The following is a 16,430-nucleotide window of genomic DNA, read 5'->3' on the forward strand; positions in this document are numbered from 1 at the left end:
TAAATTGGCTCGAGTAATTTAAGTTGTTCAGGTTCAAAATCCAATAATAAAATTCCATGTTGAAAATTTCTGCCAAAGAAAAGATAGTGCACATGGCTAGCTTTAGCTCAAGTTGAAGGCCAGTATTTGGTCTGAAAAGCAGTTCTGTCCAATTACATATATAGATCATGTATAGGCAAAAAATGATACCAACCACCGATATAACGGTCGATTCTTGTTTGTTTTTGGATGATGGAGAACAACGATTGGTAGGGTGGTTGGTTGGTTTCTTCAAAAACTGACAAATGGAATCAAAAGTGAGAAAAGGGAGATGTAAAGAAAGAGAAAACGGGAGAACGTCTAGGAAAATTGAAACGCAAATTAAGAGAGTAAGAAAAGCAGAAGGTAAAAAAATATGGCGATGAAAAAAAAAATGAACACAATATAATGGAGATGGAAGAAGAAATGGAGAAGAAAAAGAGAAATAAAAAAAAGAGAGTTTTGTATAAAGAACTTGAAAAAGAGAGTTCCTCTATATATAGAACTTGGCTATGTGAAAGTTCGACGTTTAAAAGTTCCAATACCTCAACTTTGATTACCTCTTTATCTAGAACTTGGTTGCAGTCTTCAAGATGAGGGCACCTGAAAGTTTGACATCCGAAAGTTCCAATACCCCCAACTTCAATTACCTCTTATGAACTTGATGTCCAACTGAATCCTTTCATGCTTCACCATTCAATCATTTCGACCACCAACCTTGTCTCCACACCACTTGTAGGATCGAACAATTATTCATCATCGAGTGGAATGGTGATTCTTGCACTCTCTAGAAAGAACAAGATTGGTTTCATAACGGGTGCAATCAAGAAACCCTCATAATTAAGGTAATCTCCTCCCTGCTTGGAAGTGATAATAATGGTATAATAGCTTCTTAGATCGTTAATTCCATTTCAAAAGAAATCCCTGCCAGCCTTGTCTATAATGAAATTGTAAATGAAATATGGGATGAATTAAAGGAGAGATACCGACAATCTAATGGGCCTCACATATATCAATTACGGAAGGATTTAGTAATTACTACACAAGGAAGTCTCTCGCAGTTGAAACATACTATGCAAAAGTTACTGCCATATGACAAGAACTTGTTGAGTATCCTCCTTTGGATGAATGCACATGCGAAGGATCAAAGAAGATGATTGACTTTGAATTTGTAATTATTTTTCTCATGGGATTGAATGAATCCTACTCCCATATTCGAGCCCAAATCTTGCTCATTGATCATTTGCCACCAATAAATAAAGTGTTCTCCCTTATCATCCAAGCAGAAAGACAAAAATTATTGGATCTTCCCATTCCATTGAAAGAATTGCCCTGATGACTAACATGAGAAAAGATTTTGATATGAAAAATTCAAGAAAGACACACGACCAATATGTTTTAATTGTGGTTATAGAGGCCACGTTGTTGATAAGTCTATAAGCTACATGGATATCTACCTGGTCACAAATTGGCAAATAAAAAATTAGTACATCAACAGAGACAGGGCAATTATGTCCAAACTAGAAGTGAGAAGGTGGCATAATGTCACGCCCCAAAAATGACCCAACAAATTTTTCGCAAATTAAGGCTCCTTAGCATTGCCCAAGAGGAGCCAACCAAGTCCCAAGCAGTCCAAAGACCCAAGGAAGAGGAACAGGTTCACGCCAAACCTATGACACGCCAATGTGCAGTCGACTGGCGCGCGCGGCCCTGTCATGACATGGGCGCGCGCGCGCAAGGGCGGCAGGCAGATAAGCGGACGCGCACGGCAGATGGGCGCGCGCGGCATGGACGCGCGCGCGGGAAGCGGACACGAAGCGCCTAGAGCGCGCGGAGAAGCATCCGGGAACCTCTCGAAGGTTCCAGAAGAATCGCGAGCGGCCGGGAAGGCTCGCGAACACGCGCGAAGGCGCGCGCGCGCCAGACGCACGCAGACGCGCGCGCGCGCGCCAGACGACCCCAAACGCCTCCAGAAGCTTCTGGACAGTGTCATGAGCGCTCGGAATGTTCCAGATTGCTTTTGCCGACCTTGTAAGGCGGTTTAGGGCTTGTAAATAGGTTGTATACTTCTATAAATACCCCAAAGGGGTCCATTTGTAAAAACAACACAGAATCCTTGGGAATTCATCAACAAAGCTCTCTTAAGCATTTTATCAAACACCTTGTCTACAACTCTTTGCCTACTTCTTACCTACGGATTTCCTTCTTCCTTAGTTTTTTCCAACAAGTCCAATTACTCTTAGGCTTACATTGGTGCAACCCCAACACCTTTGTGCCGCACGTTGGTTTTGTGATTAAAATAACCACGTGACAGGTGGTATCAGAGCGTGTTCGTTCAAAGGGACATACTCTTGATCGTTGCTATCAAGTGCACGATACCGAGAGACCAAGATTCAAGACTCTAGTTCTTGAAACGTTGTCAAAGTAACGGAACACAGTTTCTACACCCACTTATCCCCAGTCGACTTGCGAACAAGATGTCCAGCGAAGAATGCCACATTTCAGCCCAAGCTGAACAGGTTCTTGAAGGACCTATCACACGAGGTAGGAAGGACCGACGATCCCCGACCCGACGATCGAAATCTAAGGGTCCGGATGCAAGGGAGCATGTCGAAACTCGCCTTGCCAACCTTGAGCAAAGTCTCGAGGATGTCCAGCACACGGTAGAAGAGTTGGGTGATAACTACGAAGAGCTTATTCAGGAGAATGTGGAAATCTCCGCAGCAACCAAGGAGCTCGTGGCCGACCTTGGAAAAACATTCCAAAAGGATTTGAAGGAGTTGTCATCAACCGTAACCACTTTGAAGACATTTGTTGAAGGTGAGTTACGCGAACTCTATTCTAAGTATATTTCCCTAGATGCAAAGGTAGATACTCTTTGCATGGAATGTCGTTCCAAGCACTTTGGTGGAGACGGTCCATCCACCAGTACACACACCGCTGTGCAAGGCACTACTCACATAAAAGTGTCGAAACCTGGCACATACAATGGGGTGAGGAATGCCACGGTCGTGGAAAACTTCCTCTTTGGCCTTGACCGATACTATGTAGCTGTCGGTGTTCGAGATGATGAGGCCAAGATAAACAATGCCCCGACATTCCTAAGGGATGCCACACAACTTTGGTGGCGTCGAAGATACGCTGACCAAAATGGGAATGCCATCCAGACGTGGGAACAATTCAAGGCTAAGCTAAGAAAGCACTTTGTTCCCCACAATGCTGAAATGGAGTCAAGAGCCAAACTTCGAAGGCTACGACACACAGGTAACATTCTCGACTATGTGAAGGAATTTACCACTATTATGCTTGAAATTAGTGATCTGCCCGAGAAGGAAGCCCTATTCCAATTTAGGGATGGATTGAAAGATTGGGTCAAGGTTGAGCTAGACCATCGCAATGTCCAAACATTGGACGACGCTATAGCCGCAGCTGAGATGCTTATCGATTATACAACCCAATCAAAGGAGAGAAAACCTAGTACAAGTAAACGTGAAGGCAATCACTACAAGCATAGAGACTCCGAGCAAAAGGAAAAGGGAAAGAAGGCATTCCAAAGACATGGCAAGTATCACAAAACTCAACAAGGTGAGTCGTCCAAACCTTCTCCCTGTTTTGTTTGTAATGGCCCTCATCGGATAAGAGACTGTCCGAATAGAAAAGCAATGAACGCACTTGTTGCTAAATTGCTTGAGTCCAAGCAAGGAGATGATACACCACAGATTGGTTCCTTGCAACACATTGGAGCTCTGAAACAGGCCAATCAAACAACTAAAGGAGGCCTACTCCATGGAAATGTAAAGATAAACGGGAGAGAGGCTATTGCCATGTTTGACACCGGTGCAAGTCATAACTTCATGAACATGAATGAGGCTAAGAGAATAGGCCTCAAGTTCACAAACGAAGAGGGGACTGTCAAGGCGGTAAACTCAGAAGCACAAGCCATCAAAGGTGTAGCAAGAGGTGTAACAGTCAAGATCGGTGATTGGCAAGGTAAGCTCGACTTCACCGTGCTACCTATGGATGACTTTGACATCGTGCTTGGCTTAGGGTTCTTCGATAAAGTAATTGCTATCGTTGACTCCTCCGGATGTACCCTGACGATAGTGGATGGTCAAATAACGACCATCCCACTAAAGAAGGGAAAACCAACAATCAGATTGTTAGCCATGCTGAGTAAGGAGGGAGTTGCCGAAACCCAACATCAAACAGTACCGTCGAGAGAGACAAATTCTAAACCAACAGTCCCAGCAGAACACAAGGATGTTATGCTCGAGGCAAAATCAGGAAACGCCGATGCACTCAATAACGTCGTAAGCCAGAAGGCAAAACTGGCTGCTATAACCACCAGCATGCCCAGGAGTGATTTCCTTGACAAAATCATGGAAGGGATGAAGAATGATGCAACAGCCAAGAACTTATTGAAGTTGGCCAAGGAAGGTAAAACCAGACGCTTTTGGGAGAGCGATGGTGCCCTCCTTACAATTGGAAATCGGTTGTTCGTGCCACGATGGGGATCCTTACGGAAGGATATTTTAAAGGAGTGTCACGATTCTTTATGAACCGGACATCCAGTTATGAATCGAACCCTTGCCCTTACTCATGACAAATATTACTGGCCGAAAATGCAAGACGATATTGAAGCCTATGTCAAGACTTGTCTAATATGTCAACAAGACAAGGGGGAACAGCAACTCCCAGCAGGGTTACTTGAACCCTTGCCTATAGCGGAAAAACCTTGGGATAGTGTTACAATGGACTTCATTGTAGCCTTACCTAAGTCCCAAGGGTTTGGAAGCATCATGGTGGTAGTGGATAGATTCAGCAAGTATGCAACGTTTATTCCATGCTCACCAGATGTGAAAGTCGATGAAGCAGCTAGGCTGTTCTTCAAAAATGTTGTGAAGTTATGGGGAGTACCTAAAAGCATCATCAGCGATCGAGACCCCCGCTTCACAGGCAAGTTTTGGCGAGAACTCTTTAAACTTGTGGGGACAGAACTAAACTTCTCTACTAGTTTCCATCCCCAGAGCGACAGCCAAACGGAACGAGTAAATGCCTTACTGGAGCACTACCTAAGGCATTATGTTAGTGCACACCAAAAGAATTGGGCAACTCTCATCGATATAGCCCAATTTTCTTATAACCTTTAAAGGAGTGAGGCTACCGGAAAGAGCCCCTTTGAAATAGTCATGAATCAACAACCCAACACTCCTAGTGCCCTGATTATTCCATATGAAGGACCCAATCCAACGGCATACAAGTTTGCGAAGGAATGGCACGAAGAATGTGATATATCAAGGGCATGCCTGGCGAAGGCCGCCACTAAAATGAAAAAGTGGGCGGACCGGAAAAGGAGGGCTAGAGAGTACCAAGTAGGGGAAAAAGTAATGGTAAAGCTGCTACCTAACCAATTTAAATCCCTACGCAAGGTACATAAAGGCCTAATCCGAAGATACGAAGGACCCTTCTCTATCATCGAGAAAGTGGGCAAAGCAGCTTACCGATTGGAACTTCCTCCCAGACTGAAGATCCATAATGTCTTCCATGTGAGCATGTTGAAGCCTTTCTATGAAGACAAGGAGGATCCAAGCAGAGGTGAGTCCTCTCGTGCACCTACCGGCATGATCTCAGAGTTCGACAGGAAAATCAAGGAGATCTTAGCGGAGAGGAAGATACGAAGGAGAGGAGTTCCCAGTTATAACGAATATTTGATTGCTTGGGAAGGACTACCCGAAAGCGAAGCAAGTTGGGAAAAGGAGGACACCCTATGGCAATTTCAAGATGAAATCAGGAGATTTCAAGAAAGCGCAACGGGGACGTTGCGAAATCGAGTGGGGGAGGGTGTCACGCCCCAAAAATGACCCAACAAATTTTTCGCAAATTAAGGCTCCTTAGCATTGCCCAAGAGGAGCCAACCAAGTCCCAAGCAGTCCAAAGACCCAAGGAAGAGGAATAGGTTCACGCCAAGCCTATGACACGCCAATGTGCAGTAGATTGCGCGCGCGCGGCCCTGTCATGACATGGGCGCGCGCGCGCGCGCAAGGGCGGCAGGCAGACAAGCGGACGCGCACGGCAGATGGGCGCGCGCGGCATGGACGCGCGCGCAAGGCCAGTCGGACGCGCGCTAGTGTAGCGCGCGCGGGAAGCGGACACGGAGCGCACGGAGCGCGCGGAGAAGCATCTGGGAACCTCTCGAAGGTTCCAGAAGAATCGCGAGCGGCCGGGAAGGCTCGCGAACACGCGCGAAGGCGCGCGCGCCCCAGACGCGCGCAGACGCGCGCGCGCGCGCCAGACGGCCCCAAACGCCTCCAGAAGCTTCTGGACAGTGTCATGAGCGCTCGGAAAGTTCCAGATTGCTTTTGCCAACCTTGTAAGGCGGTTTAGGGCTTGTAAATAGGTTGTATACTTCTATAAATACCCCAAAGGGGTCCATTTGTAAAAACAACACAGAATCCTTGGAATTCATCAACAAAGCTCTCTTAAGCATTTTATCAAACACCTTGTCTACAACTCTTTGCCTACTTCTTACCTACGGATTTCCTTCTTCCTTAGTTTGTTCCAACAAGTCCAATTACTCTTAGGCTTACATTGGTGCAACCCCAACACCTTTGTGCCGCACGTTGGTTTTGTGATTAAAATAACCACGTGACAATAAGCTCCTAAAGGTAACCAACTTGCATTCTTTCCAAGCATCAACGATTATCAATATTCTCAACTCCTAAATATGCTTTAAACACACCTCAACACTTTCCAAAATGGTGAGAGTACCAAAACAGAGACTACTCATATAACAAGTACTTGTCTCTCTACCGCACTCACCAATTCTTCAGTTTGGATCATTGATTTTGGTGCCTCCTTGTATATATGCCATGACAAATCCATGTTCAATAACCTTCATAGCACTTAAAATATGTCAATGATTTTTTCTACTAAAACTCGCCTAAAGGTTGAGTACATAAGAGACATCTCCATAGCAAAGGAAGTGATACTAAATGATGTCCTTCATATTCCTGACTTCAAATACAACCTGACATTTTCACCTCACATGACTTTCTTGAGCAATTTGTCATACCATGTCCCTTATTTGACTATCTTGAAAGCAAAGGCACCATCACAGACTAGAGTGTTGGAAATCCTATAACTCACATATCAGAAACGCTCATGAAGACAACCACGATGATGATGATCTAAATACCTATATTGGGACCTCAGAAGAAACCAATAACCCTACTCAAGAAACCATTCCCATAGCACCAAGAAGGTCATTTAGGCAACATTGTCCACCATCCTACCTAAAAGACTTCCATTGCAACCTCACTTCCCAAAGCAAAACACCTTTTTCCCTCACCAAATACCTTTCATATAATGCCTATACCTAAAATCACAAATATTACCTACTAAATGTTGCCTCCATATATGAACTATCTTATTATCACCAAGTTGTAAAACACCAGAATTGGAGACAAGCTATGATAGAAGAAATAGAAACCATGAAAAGAACCAACACATGGACCATTGTATCCCTCCCAAAAGGTCATCACACCGTTGGTAATAAATGGGTGTACAAAAAGTGAAATGTATTCTAGATGGCACAGTTGACAGATAGAAGGCAAGACTTGTAGAAAAGGCTACAACCATCAAGAGGAGATAGACTTTTAAGATACCTTTTCACCAGTTGCCAAAATCGTCACTGTCAAGATTTTTTTAGCCCTTGCTATATCCTACAATTGGTCCCTTACTCAAATGGACATAAACAATATTTTCTTAAATGAAGATTTGTTTGAAGAAGTGCACATGTCCTTACCATTGGACTATCAAACCTCACAAGTACCGAAAAAAGGAGAAAAGTTAACTTGCAAACTTAACAAATCCATATATGACCTTAAGCAAGTCTCAAGACAGTGGTTCCTAAAGTTTGCAGCTGCACTATCTTCACATGGTTTTCTCTAATTGAAATCTGCCTATTCATTATTTACCCAAGGAAATGGAAGCAACTTTGTAGCTTTGTTAGTAAATGTAGATGACATATTACTAATGAGGCCATCTCTCATCAACTCGATCAAAGACATCCTCAAGGGACACTTTAAACTCAAAGATTTGGGGAAAGATTTTTTTTTTTTTTTGGGGCTTAGAGTTATCAAGGTCCCAACAAGGACTCATGCTCTCCCAAGGAAAATACTACCTTTAAATCCTTGAAGATACTGGTTTTCTTGATTCCAAACCAGCTACAACACCAATGGATCCTTATTTGAAGCTATCTAAAAATGAGGAAAAACCCCTTACTGAAGAAGATATTACATGCTATAGAAGACTAATTGGAATATTGATATATCTCTAGATATCCAAACTAGACATTTGCTTTCCTGTTCACCATCTTAGTCAGTTCATCCAAATTCCTACAAAGATCCACTTAGATGTTGCTCACCACTTATTGATATACCTAAAAGATTCACTAGGACAAGGTGTTTTAATAAGATCCATTGATTTCTTTCACCTAAAGGCTTTTAACCCAACATTTCATGAGAGAATGAAACATATAGAGATTAATTGTCACTTCGTCCAAGACAAGATAGTTGATGGTTTTCTCAAAGTTCTACCCGTTAAATCCAGCCTACAACTAGCAAATATGTTCTCTAAAGCACTACCCTCATCTACCTTATCTAGACTAGTATCCAAGTTGAGAATCATAGACATTCATCGTCCAACTTGACGGAGAGTATAAAATAGAAGGTAGTTACCAAGTTCCTCTATATAAAGAACTTGAGTTAAGTAAATACATTCATAAGAGAATAAGAGTTTCTTTTTACAAACATCTCCTCTCTGTTAAACGTTAATGAGTATATCTCATTGTTTCACTTGACACGTTTTTTTTACATATATGTGTATTTCAGTCAAATTTTTTCATTTTTGATATTCTAACTAACCAATTGATTGGTTGATTTTGTAATGGAAAACCATGGACAATCACTGTAACACCTTCTAAATCGATCATCTGAGATCGATTTGGTCGATTTTGGACGATCAAATTAATTTTTTGTCTTTATTTGAACACCCTTAGTTGATATGGTGATGAAGGTAGTGAAGAGAGATAAAGAGCTTACATCTTTGAAGAATCACATTGAAATTCATGATGCTGCTAAATCAAGTCACACGTGTTGGCAAGAATAATGATTTTAACCCACAAATCTTTGTAAACATAAAAAATTGCTTATTTTAATGAAAATAAATCCTCGTCACCAGATGTGACAACTTAGGCTTCTTGTAACAAGCAAGTTGATCATGTTTCAGTTAATGATTTGAAAAGTCTATACTTCAAATCCTCACTTTCAAAAGTAAAAAGGAAGTTCAAGAGAAAAGACTTTCTAACGGTTTACATAAAAGAAAAATAAAAATATCAATTTCAATTTCAATAGAAGATTTATAATTTGAAATCAATTATCTTTTTCATATCTTAACATAAATACTAGATTCATGAAAAAAAAATAAAGAAATTCCTTTATTAAAATTAAATAATTCAATTCAGATAAAGAATTTGATATAGGAAAAGACTTTTTAATAAATCAAATTTCAAAGGTTAATTTTCAAAAATGGTACGCTCTATGATGATTTTGAAATTAGTTTATAGGTTTTGATTGATTCAGGTGTCGATCAAAACGGTATCCAAGAAGGGTTAATTCATATCAAATATTTTGAATAGACAATTGAAACCCTTACCCAAGCAAATGGTAAACATTCAAACATTAAGTACATGTTGCAACAAAAAAAAAAATTGTTTTGTAACTTTCTTTCTTATAGTAAAAAATTTATGGCAAGAATTGCTTTCGCCACACCCTTTATCAATCTATTATATCCAATAAAAATAACTGAAAGGAATAATTTCAAATATGTTTGATGAAGAAGTAATTTTTTTAATTCATTAGTCTCGTCTTACTCCACCAAGTTTTGAGAATTAATGAATTGAAAAATAAATAATAAAAAAGAAAGCAAAACCAAATTCATTTTTTAAAGAGAAGAAATAGATTACCAAAGAATGGAAGAAAATATAAAAGAACCTTCAATTCAAAATAAAATGTAAAATTACCTTTTTAGTCCCTAGGTTTTGATGAATATGTGCCTTTGGTCCCTCAATTTTAAAAGTAGACCTTTTGCATACCTATGTTTATAAGAAGAGACTTATTTGGTCCTTGAGTTTTCAAAAAGAACCTTTTTAGTCCTTAAGTTGTCAAAAAAGGGTTTTGTTAAAAAATATAATAAACGACAAAATATTTACACTGTATTTTGAAAATGGAAAAAACTCACAGGCCCATAATGGTAAATACAAAAAAAGTCTCAGTCAACACGCGATTAATCAATTACACATGCGCGCGTGTATGTAAGACCTGAACTTTAGGTATCTTAATTTTCAAAGAGCTTGAAAGGATTAGTTTTGAGGAAATCTAAGACAAGGAAGTAGGCTTGAGAAAGTGTTTTGGTAAGTGTGTTGTGCTGAGTGAAAAGAATGAAGGTCGTGTTGTCGAAGCTTAAATTAGAAAGAAGGGAAGATGTTGGTTAGTATCAAAGAATAACACTTTAGGCATTTTTGGTTGGCTTGGTGAAATAGTTATAGAGGTTAGAAAGGGATTTTAAGTGTTTAAACTTCACGAGAAAAAAGGATCATAGAGGTTGGGCATTTTAGCTAACTTCAGAAGGGATTTTCTCACAACTCACTTGCACATTTTCACTCAAATTAGTCTTAAAAATTCAGAAATTGAGTTTAGTTTATTGAGGAAGTCTGTTGGGCATTTTGGATATGAGAAGGTTGGCATTTTAGATAAAAGAATGTGAGAATGTCAGTTCGTGAGTGAATCTAAGTAAAATGCACTCCTAGAAGGCTACAAACATACACATATACTAGTAGAAATTTTGAGGTAAGAAAATTAACTCATTTTAAAGAAATTTTTTAGAATGAAGTTTTATCAAAAGAGTTATGGATTTTAAGTTATAACTTTTATAAGTCTTGTCATGTAGTCTGGGGGCGAGAAATTAGGTGAGAAAGTCATGGAGGCTAGCTATGCATTTTGGACAGCAATGTGACATGATTAAGGCAATCGATTTAAGGATTTAGTGAAGTGTCAAAGTCTTGTTAGCATGTATTTTAAGGTGTAAAGTAAGCAGAAGGTGTCTTAATAAGGTTTGAGGGATTTAAGCAAGGATGACGTGTTAACTTGTACTCATGTAAGGAACTCTATAAATAGGCCAGATTCATTATTGGTTCTCATAATCCACTCATGCATTTTGAGGAAAATTACTCCAAAAAATTTTCATTTTGAATCTATTTTCTATATTGGAGCTGTTGGTTTAATTTGAAAGAGGAGAAGCTGAGTTTGAGCTAAAAGAAGAGAGGAAGGTCATTCTCAGGTAAAAACTGGACAGTCTTTACTCTAAGGAGGTTGCAGGATGCAATTTGTGGAATCTTTCACTGAAATTTTGAGGTAATAATATTAAGACATTTTGAAATAACATTATAGAATAAAATATTTTTTATTTGATATCGGATAATTAAGTTATTAAGCTTTAAAGTAGAAGAAAGGTTCTGGCTGAAAATGAGTTTTTGGGCAATGAAGGTTGTTGGGCGTGGCGTGTTGGATGAGAGAGGTTTTGGACAAGAAGAAATCGGACAAGCATATCAACCAAGGGTTTGATCTACGATCTGTTACTAGTTTTCCCTCAAATAAATTTATATTAAAAACTTCATTATGATTTCTCTTTACTGATTTGCAAGAAGAATTCAAATGAGAATAAGTTTCAAACGAGATTTCTAGGAAAAGTTTATATGTTCTCAAGTATAATTTATAGTGTTGAAGTTTGATTTGATGAACATGATATCAATGCTATGAAATGGTTTTCAAACCATTAGTTGATTCCTTGAGATGATGCTAACTTTTATGTGCATATAAAAAGTAAAGACCACCATGTTGTACGGACTATGTGGTGATAAGTAGCTGGTTTATACGTTGAAATGAGCGTATAAAGCCTAGCAGCTTGAGCAATAAGGATGAATCTGTATGTTCTCGGATGCTGTTGATACAGTAGTCTAAACACAAGGTAATTGGACTAATCGTAGAGAACAATTCAAATTCCTTGGTGAAAGGAATGGCGGTTAACTAATGTGTGTTTAATCGAGATGGTTTTACATGTGAAAAGATATATTACGAAATGGCATTGTGCAAAATGATATATCTATATGATTTGATATGTTATCTTGTCCCTACTCCCTTATACTTGAAACTAGTTGCCTCAGGAGGGTTAAAAACTACCTCCTTACGGGAGAAATCTATGCTTACATGGTTAGCAGATAGTCAATCCATGCCTAATATTACATCAAAATCTTGCATGTTTAACACTAATAATGTTACATCTAAAACATGCTTTGCTATTTCTATTTGACATACTTTTATCTTTTCTCTTGACAACATAATTTTTCGAGACGGAGTAGAGACAAACAACATGTGACTCAAAGGTTCTACATCTAAACTCATATGTTGAACAAACATTGATGATATAAAAGAATGAGAGGGTCTCGAGTCAAATAATACTAAAGCAAAGTGTCCCAAGATTGGGAGCGTACCTGTCACTATTGTGCCAGTTCTCTCGGCCTCCTGTCTATTAGTGACAAAAACTCTCCCCTGATAGGGTGTGAAAGTCTGGTTTGAAACAGCTACGAATGATCTTTGAGGGCACTTATCAACTAAATGCCCAGGTTGCCTGCACTTGTAACATACTCCACTTCCTACTAGGCAACGACCTAAGTGAGGCCTTCCACAATTAGGACACATGGGTAATTCCCTCAAGGTTTGGCCTGTTTGAGCGGCCTGCTATCGGTGCTATTGGAACAAACCACCTAATCTCAAATTTCTCTGTGGTGCTGCTATAGGCTGCTACTCAGCCTTCCGTTTATGCCCTGATGTTGGCCCCTTCTCTGCAGCCTTGGCCAACTCCGGCCTCTCAGGCAAACTCAAGTCTACTGCCATGTGTAGCGCATCAACCTGGGTAGTTGGTCTAAGGACGGGAACGAAACCCTGAATCTCTGATTTAAGACCTCTGACAAACTTGTCAGCTCTCTCAGCCTCGGTCCTCACTAACTCAGGTGCAAAATGGGATAACGTGTCGAATTCCTGATCATACTGCTCCACGGTCATGTTGCCTTACTCTAACTTTAGGAACTCTTGGCACTTTGCCTCTCTTACTGTGGTGGAGAAGAATCTGTCATAAAAGTTCTCCTTGAACTGCTCACATGTGATCTGACTCATATCTCCACCCAACATCCTCTCTGTGGACTCACACTAGCCTCTGCCCCTATCGTCAGTAAATACACGGCGCACTGAACTTTCTGGTCGTTGTAACACTTCATGTAGTGAAAGATAGGCTCATTGAACTCAACCACATCTACACCTTGGTGAGGTCTGCCAAAGATCCATCAAAAGTTTGAGCGTTATACTTCCTAAAGTCCCTCAGCTGCTTGGCTTCTACTGAAAGCATGTCTAAAAGGTTCTGGGCTACAATTGGGGCCTGAACTCTTGTACCTAGGATCTGAACACCTATAGTCGATGCTTGAACATGAGTTGTATGGGTCTGCTGAACAGGCTGTCATTGTGCCATTACTTCGAACAATAAGTCTCAGTACCTTTGCTCCATGATGCAAGGTCTGCTTGAGTGACAATTGCAATAGGGTCAACAACTTATACAACCGGCTGTCCTCTAGCTCCTCTGCCTCTCCTACCACCTCTATGATCATAACATACATACTTACTTATCTAGTTTAATTCAGACAAGGTTATATATGCACAAACATAAACTATATCATAAAACGTACCTGGCGAGTGATGAAGGACCATATTAACCAAATGAATAAAATCAAAACTTGGCTCTGTTACCATCTGGACGCCCCAGGCCCAAGATTCGGACCAAGATTTGAAATTCGGATCTCTGACATTCCTCTGCATCCCCTGTGACCTGGCAATATCATCCTTACTATTCTTAAAGACTTATTAGAGTGAAGGTTCTCCCCACAAACCAACATGAGTCATTTTAGCATACTTTGTCCTCATCTTAACTTTAAAGTTCCTATGATCGAGCCACCGAAAAGGAAGGTGCACCTTGTTAGTATATGTATTAAATATTAATTCTTTTTATGTCTTTCTTAACATGACTTTCATGTCCTCAAGATCATTTTCATTCAGATGTGATACCGGTTCATTCATGTCTCCCTCCTAATCTCGGGCGTCAAACCCTTATTTTTAAAATTTTAATAAAAAATGCACAATCTCGGTGACTCGGTCGAGAATGACCAAGAAATATAAAATTACAAGTTTTCTAAAATTGTGCTACTTTAAAAATGTAAAACCAAGATGACGCTAGTTTTGTCAATTTCTCTCTATTTCTTTTATAAGTGTTATAAAACAAATTAAACATGTATAATCTATAACAAAGATAAGTTGCATGCTCACCTAAGCTAAAATCATATATATCAACCAATTTTTCATAGAATTAGGTCGATATCTTGTAAAATTGGTTACAAGAGCCTCTATCTTTTTTTTTTTTTTTTTGTCAACAAGCCATATAAGATGACTAAGGTTAGAGGTTCTTAAGTTGATGGTTTATGGAACACCTACTATTTAGAGATCGTAATCAATTGTTAAGCCTAGTTAATCTAATTTTATGAGCACGCGTGAGAGATGTAATAAACCTCCAAATATATGCTAGCCACATCCAAAGACTTCTTATCTTGTGTGTAAATTCTTTGGTCTCATCATTTTATGAATTGCATCGATATTGGATTGTTCTATCTCCATCCCTATGTGACAACGACAGTTTAGGATTTGTCTAATATAACGATGAATTTCTAAACATTTTTTTATATTACTAAAATTTTAAATTCTAAATTGAAAGTTTATACATTTATCGGATAGATCTAAAAGAGTTATTAAAAGTCAAAATTGAAAATTTAAATATTTATTAGTTATAGTTTTAAAAGCTAAAGATTAAACTAATACTAAATTGAATGTAATTTTAATATATTATTAAAGTAAATAAACAAAGTAAAAATATTATACGTGATAATAAAGTTTGTATGGTTTAATTTTTAAAAACTAAAAAAACCAAACTTGTGTAAGATATTTTTTTTTAAAAAAATTGTACATTAAATTAGTACAAAAAAGAAATGGAATTAATTAGTTTTGTAGGCCGTTAAAAATGTATGTCTTTGTAGTTTGTGTACCTATTTAAAGCAATAAAACTTGATTAAGGGTTAATTCTAAGAATATTAAAAACATTTACATTTTGTTGAGGCTCAAGCCAATTGCTGAGATTTAGAGAACCAATAGAAAAAGAACTTTTTTTTTATATATTTTATTTTTATTTTAAGTGGGGTCCACATTCTTTAGAATTAAAACACGTACATATTTGAGGAATTTTTAAAAGTAGTAGATTTTACAAAATATTTACAACCTATACCAAATTTTATGACTGGTAGTGATTAATATGCTATAGGATAGAAGACTATGAACCATATAATTCAAAATTTTGTTATAACTAAATATTTTAATTTATTTTTTTATTTTTAAAAATGTTTCTCTTCTTTTTATATTTTATATAAAAAAGTATACACATAACACATGTATAACTCTAATAGATTTTGTCCACTTTATATTTTGCATGTTATGCTTTATAAGTACACATACAAATTGTTATAGATATTTTAATATCCACTCGACATAACATTGGATATATACATCCTCAACTATATTTGAAAAAATACACACTAATTATAACTCTAAATTTAGTTAATTTTGATCGATATAACAAAATACCAAACTATTTACCGTTCTAACAAAATAAAAAACTCATAAAATCGATCATTTTTTTTTCTTTGTAATATTTCAAGTTTGTTAAAATCGCTTTTAAAATCCGTGCGATTTTTTTCTTTTGAGATTATCATCATTATTTGATAATCATTATGGTTCTGTTATGATTATTTTTGTTTTTAATCCATAGTCAATTTTATATTGTTTTTTTTCAATGTGTCATGGACAAAGATTAACTACATGATCGTTTATCATAGGATATGTCAAAATCATTGTGTATCATAAACTGTGTCATGATCTACACAATCGTTTACTAGGGATTTTTGAAACCATCGTTTATCATGAACGACTTGATCATGTATCATAAACTACACACGATCGTGTGTTTCATCATCTTTTTCAAAATCGTCATTTGTCATGAAGTAACAATCGTGTATCATGAATTACCCAATCATGTATAATTTTCTACACGATCATGTATTATGATTGTTTAAAAGAAGAATTACACTCGTGCATGTGGTTAATTAATCGCGTGTTGACATGAACATTTTTGGTATTTCTCAGGGTAAG

Source organism: Cucumis sativus, chromosome 5 (assembly GCF_000004075.3).
Source record: "Cucumis sativus cultivar 9930 chromosome 5, Cucumber_9930_V3, whole genome shotgun sequence".
Classification (NCBI taxonomy): domain Eukaryota; kingdom Viridiplantae; phylum Streptophyta; class Magnoliopsida; order Cucurbitales; family Cucurbitaceae; genus Cucumis; species Cucumis sativus.